The following is a 5,741-nucleotide window of genomic DNA, read 5'->3' as shown; positions in this document are numbered from 1 at the left end:
AACTTTACCACTTTAACCTTTTTGGGGGGTAGGGTGTGGGGTGCGGCGGGGGACAAGGTCTTGCTCTATGGCCCAGGCTGAAGTACAGTCCCGTGATCATGGCTCACTGCAGCCTTGACCTCCCGGGCCCAAGTGATCCTCCTACCTTAGCCTCCCAAGTAGCTGGTATGACAGGTGTATACCACCGTACTTGGCTAATTTTTTAATTTTTTGTAGAGACAGGGTTTCACTGTGGTGCCCAGGCTGGTCTCAAACTCCTGGGCTCAAGCGATCCTCCCACCTCAGCCTCCCAAAGTGCTGGGATTATAGGCATGAGCTACTGTGCCCGGCCTATTTTAACCATTTGACAGAGTACAGTTTGGTGGCATCAAGTATATTCACATCGTTGTGCAACCATCAACCCCATCCATCTCCAGACCTTTTTTTTTCCTTTCTCTCTTTTTTTTTTTTTTTTTTTTTTGAGAAGGAGTCTCGCTCTGTCATTGAGGCTGGAGTGCATAGGCGTGATCTCAGCTCACTGCAGCCTCCGCCTCCAGGACCCAAGTGGTTCTCCCACCTCAGCCTCCTGAGTAGCTGGGACTACAGACATGTGCCACCACACACTGCTAATTTTTATATTTTTAGTAGAGACAGGGTTTCACCATATTGGCCAGGCTGGTCTCAAACGACCTCAAGTGATCTGCCTGCCTTGGCCTCCCAAAGTGCTGGGATTACAGGCATGAGCCACCATGCCTGGCCTCCAGATCCTTTTCATCTTCCCAAACGGAAACTCTGTCCCCATTAAACAGAACTCCCCATTGCCTTCTCCCCCTAGTCCCTAGCAACCACAGTTCTACTTTCTTCCTCTATGAATTTGATGACTTTGGACACCTCCTGTAAGTATAATCATACGGTATTTGGCTTTTTGTATCTGGTTTATTTCCTTTAGCATTATGTCCTCAGAGTTCATCTGTGTTCCAGCATAGGTCAGAATTCCATTGCTGTTTGTGGCTATTTACTGTTATATGTGTAGACCAGATTTTATCCATTTGTCCCCCAGTGGATGCAAGGGTTGTTGCCACCTCGTGGCTGTTGTGAATAATGCCGCTGTGACTGTGGCTATCGACACCCCTGTTCATTCCCCGCTTTCACTTCTGGGTATAGACGTAGGTGTGGAGTTGCATGCTGACTTGCATTCGCAGAGAATGGGACTGGAAACTGGGCTCCGTGACTCTACTCAGGATCTTCTGATGGAGACTCTTTGGTCATGTGGTGTCAAGCCTGGGCTGTTTAGCATGTGACTCTCTTGACGTACCTTTGTGCCGTTGTCCTGCCTTCCCCATAGGGGGCCACATAGCCCATCCCCACCTAACCAGGGACAAAGGCAGAAAAACCCTAGCTCCACGGGCACTACTGCCTCGCCGTGTTGTCAGCTTCCTGCCGTGGCAGTGCTGGCTCTGAGGAGACCCCTCGGTCCCTTCCTCAATCTCTTGTCCCTCGGGCTGAGTCCTGCGGCAACCTCACTTCTCACTCCGTTTCCTCCAAGCAAGGAAATGCTCTTCTCTTATAGGCTCCCAAGGATCCGATTGAGCAGGGTGTCCCCTCTGTGTGGGCCGTGGTCATTTCTGATCACAGGGATTCCATAGAGGAAGGAGCACCTGCAGATGGAGAGTGGAGCGAGGGGCAGCCCAGGAGGAGAGGGGCCTGATTGCCGTTCCCAGCCCAAGCCCTTGTCTGTGGTCACTGCTGCCAAAGGGCTTTTCCACCTTCTGGAAAATAGACTTAGTAAATCCAACAAACTCAGGAACATTGGGGTGTCATCAGCATTAGGGACTCAAGTGGCCAACAGGGAAACTGACTGACTGACTGAATGAATGAATGAATGAATGAATGAAGTATCTGGTATTAAACCACCCGTGGTGCTTGAACCTTGGTCTTTCCCCAGTGATTTTTCTCATACTCTAACATAGTTCTTGTTCTACCTCCAGAGGGTCGTGAGGGGGAACACGTACCTCCTCATTCAGGGTCTTGGCCCACCTAAGAACTCTGTGAGGTGCAGCCACCTGTCTCCCCCTGGCTTAGAGATGAGTGAGGAGGGATGGGCCATGGGCTCAGGGGCCGTCTCTGAAATTGTTATGATTTGAGTTTCCTGGACAAAAGCCATTGGCCATGGCCGGTGTCACTGGGAATGCCTGACTCCGTGTATCCCTCTGTGATAAACCTGTGGTGGGTTTATGTGTTTATATTTAATGATGATTGTTCTGGCAAGTTCTAGAAGGTTTGGCTTCTGAGATGTAGTGTTTTGAGGGGAGAATCTTACAGATGAATAATTTGTGGATTTGGGCAGAAGATCCTGCTTCTGATATTTTTCATCTGGGATATTTTGTGGAAGGACTATGTTCTGCTCCTTGGATTTGGTTTTCAAACAGACCTTGAAGCTATAGACAGGCTTCTCTCATGAGCATTCATGGGCCGGTGGGAACGCTGTCTTGAGGTTAACTGCAGTGAGTGGAAGTGAATTTCTCTCGCTGGAAAGGATTTTTAAACATGCATTTACCTTCCCTTGGATTGTGACAGAGTGTGCATTGCTGTCAGGAGGCCAAGGAGAGGAGGAGGAAGGGTGTTCCCTCTGTTCAGGAATCCCTTTGACGGTGACTAAAGTAGGGGTTCCCAACCCCTAGGCCGCAGACCAATACCGGTAGGGTATGTGGCCTGTTAGGAACTTTGCCGCCCAGCAAGAGGTGAGCAGCGGGCAAGCAAGCAAAGCGTCATCTGAACTTAACAGCCACTCCCTGTTGTTCTCGTTACCGCCTGAGCTCCGCCTCTTGTCAGATCAGCAGCGGCATTGGATTCTCATAGGAGCACGAACCCTGTTGTGAACTGTGCACACGAGGGATCTGGGTTCCACGCTCCTTATGAGAATCTAATGCCTGATGATCTGTCACTGTCTCCCATCACCCCCGGATGAGACCGTCTAGTTACAGGAAAACAAGCTCAGGGCTCCCACGGATTCTGCATTATGGCAAGTTGTAGAATTATTTCATTATACATTCGTGTGTAATAATAATAGAAATAAAGTGGCTGGGCATGGTGGTTCACACCTATAATCCCAGCACTTTGGGAGTTTGAGGCGAGTAAATCACTTGAGGTCAGGACTTCGAGAGCAGCCTGGGCAACATGGTGAAACCCCATCTCTACTAAAAATACAAAAATTAGCCAGGAGTGGTGGTGGTGCCTGTAATCCCAGCTCCTTAGGAAGCTGAAGAAGGAGAATCACTTGAACCTGGGAGGCAGAGGTTGCAGTGAGCCAAGATTGTGCCACTGTACTCCAGCCTGGGCAATAGAGCCAGACTCCATCTCAAAAAAATGAAATAAAGTGCACAAGAAATGTAATGCACTTGAGTCATCCCCAAACCACCCTCCTCTCCTGGGTCCATGGAAAAATTGGTTTCCATGAAGCTGGTCCCTGATGCCAAAAAGGTTGGGGACCATTGGACTGAAGAAGGTAATGCCTGAAGCCCTGGCATTGCCATAACACTGGGGCTTCCAGTGGTTTCTCTGGACACAGGAACGTTGGTTTCTTGAAGCAGGAGTTGAAAGTCTCGGGACAGAGAACGACTCGGTGGGCTCTGGTACTTCCCTGTGCACAGAGCTGGGATCTGGAGGATCTGGGGATGACAGAGGAGCCTGTTCCATGCCAGGGTTATTAGTGGAGTTCTGCATGCAGGGCTTGCTTGCCGTCAGTGAAGGAGGTGGTCCCGGGGTGCTGGCTCTGGGGCTCCCTGATCACAAGGGGCTCCTGCAGAGAAATGGACTCTCCAGCCCCAGATGTCCTGGTTTTAGTTTGTTGCTCTGCCGTTGCAGAGTGAAATGTGCATTTTCAGGCAGGACAGTCTTCCCCAGTCCATGGCCCTTGTTTGTTAGTTTCTTTGGTTTAAAAAGGATTCAAGCTGCTTGGTGAGCACTTGTACCCTCGGACCAATTAATGACCCTGTGTCTGGACCACCTACAACACTGCTCACACCGCGTCATATCCTTACCCAGCTGGGAGAAGGAGTCCAGTGTTTGCAGAGCGCTCTGAAATTTCCTCTAGATGAAAAAGCCTGTGAGGACCTAGGGATTTTAGTGTGACTTTCTGGTCTGTGTGGAGGTGCAGAGAGCTGACACCGGCAGAAGGATCCAGTCCTTTTCTGTAGAAGAAGAAACCTCTTGTGGGCTCCAAAGTGACGCCACTGTGCTGTGCAGCAGGTGGTACTGGGAGGTGGCCTCACCATGTTGACCTCCACATCCACATGTCCCTTTGCAGGAAAGCCTGCTTGCCCCTGTGTACTTCTTTTTTTAAAAAATTATTATTATTATTATTTTTTTTTTGAGACAGAGTCTTGCTCTGTGGCCCAGGCTAGAGTGCAGTGGCACGATCTCGGCTCACTGCAACCTCTGCCTCCTGAGTTCAAGCGATTCTCCTGCCTCAGCCTCCCAAGTAGCTGGGATGACAGGTGTGTGCCACCCCGCCTGGCTAATTTTTTGTATTGTTAGTACAGACGGGGTTTCACCATGTTGGCCAAACTGGTCTTGAACTCCTGACCTCAGGTGATCCGCCTGCCTCAGCCTCCCAAAGTGCTGGGATTACAGGCGTGAGCCACTGTGCCTGGCCGCCCCTGTGTATTTGTTTGCACAGAGATGTTTGGCAAGGAGCCATGGTGGATAAAAGTAACAGTAATGCTTACAATTAAGCCGTCGTTATTGTTTACTCAAACTTTGGTGGTAGGGTGAATAGAGCTATTGCAAAACCAGACTCCTGCATCTAAGTGTTCTTTTTTTTCCCTCTTTGTTCACAGCGGGGCCTTTTCGGAAGTGGTTTTAGCTGAAGAGAAGGCAACTGGCAAGCTCTTTGCCGTGAAGTGTATCCCTAAGAAGGCGCTGAAGGGCAAGGAAAGCAGCATAGAGAATGAGATAGCTGTCCTGAGAAAGTAAGTGCTGGAGGGCAGCCCTCCTCCCTTCCTCCCCTCCTCCCCTTCCCAACACCTCCCCTCCTCCCTTCCCCACCTCCTGGCCCTTGTGTCCTGCAGGATGCCTGCTCCGGAGGCAGACTTTCTTTGGGGGCAGAGGGGCCCCCAGAGGACTCTGCAAATGATAACCCACTTTCAAAGCACTTTTCCCATAGATCTCTCGTGTCTTATAACATTCACGGCCATGGTTGGAAGTAGTTCTCAATTCCAAAGAGCACAGCTGTCAGACAGACTTGCTTGGGAACCGAGACCCTGCCACTCACGATATCCGAGTGACCGTGGGCCGGCTACGGAGCCCTGAGTCTCCTCTGTAAAATGGAGTTACTGGCATCTCCTTGGCAGGGTGTTGTAGGGATTTGGTAAGATGCTGCTTACTACGTTTTTGTGAAGGGCTCACTGCGGCACTCACCACGTAGGAAGTGCTCAGTAAAGGTCTATGCTGTTGCCACCGCTATGAGTACTGTTGTTGTTGTTACTGTTTTATTTATGATAAGGTGATGAAGCTCATAAAATACAGTCATGTGTCCAAAGCCTTGCAGCTCCAGGGTGGCAGAGCCTGGAATACCAACCCGGCCAGTGGTACTTCCACATGCTCCGATGGTTTCTCCCATTCTCTGCCACAGACGTGGCACCTGGCACCCAGCAGGCTGCATGGAGTTCACTGTTTCAGTGCTTACCTCTTCATTTCTTTATTTCCTTTCTTTCCCTCCCTCCCTCCCCCTTTCCTTTCCTTTCTCTCTCTTTCTTTGTTTC

General features: G+C 50.2%; 1 protein-coding gene across 1 annotated transcript in view; it reads left to right on the top strand.

Moving 5' to 3' along the window:
* The first annotated feature begins 853 nt into the window (after positions 1-853).
* Positions 854-5,741, top strand: part of CAMK1D (calcium/calmodulin-dependent protein kinase ID) — a 328,012-nt gene continuing 323,124 nt past the window's right edge. Inside the window, exons 1-2 of the mRNA XM_011968146.1 lie at positions 854-875; positions 4,818-4,949. The gene's annotated coding sequence lies outside the window, so the exon portion shown is untranslated. The remainder of the gene's footprint in view (positions 876-4,817; positions 4,950-5,741) is intronic.

This window comes from Mandrillus leucophaeus, unplaced genomic scaffold (genome assembly GCF_000951045.1).
Source record: "Mandrillus leucophaeus isolate KB7577 unplaced genomic scaffold, Mleu.le_1.0 Scaffold83, whole genome shotgun sequence".
NCBI lineage: Eukaryota > Metazoa > Chordata > Mammalia > Primates > Cercopithecidae > Mandrillus > Mandrillus leucophaeus.
This window is presented reverse-complemented; position numbering and strand designations above follow the sequence as displayed.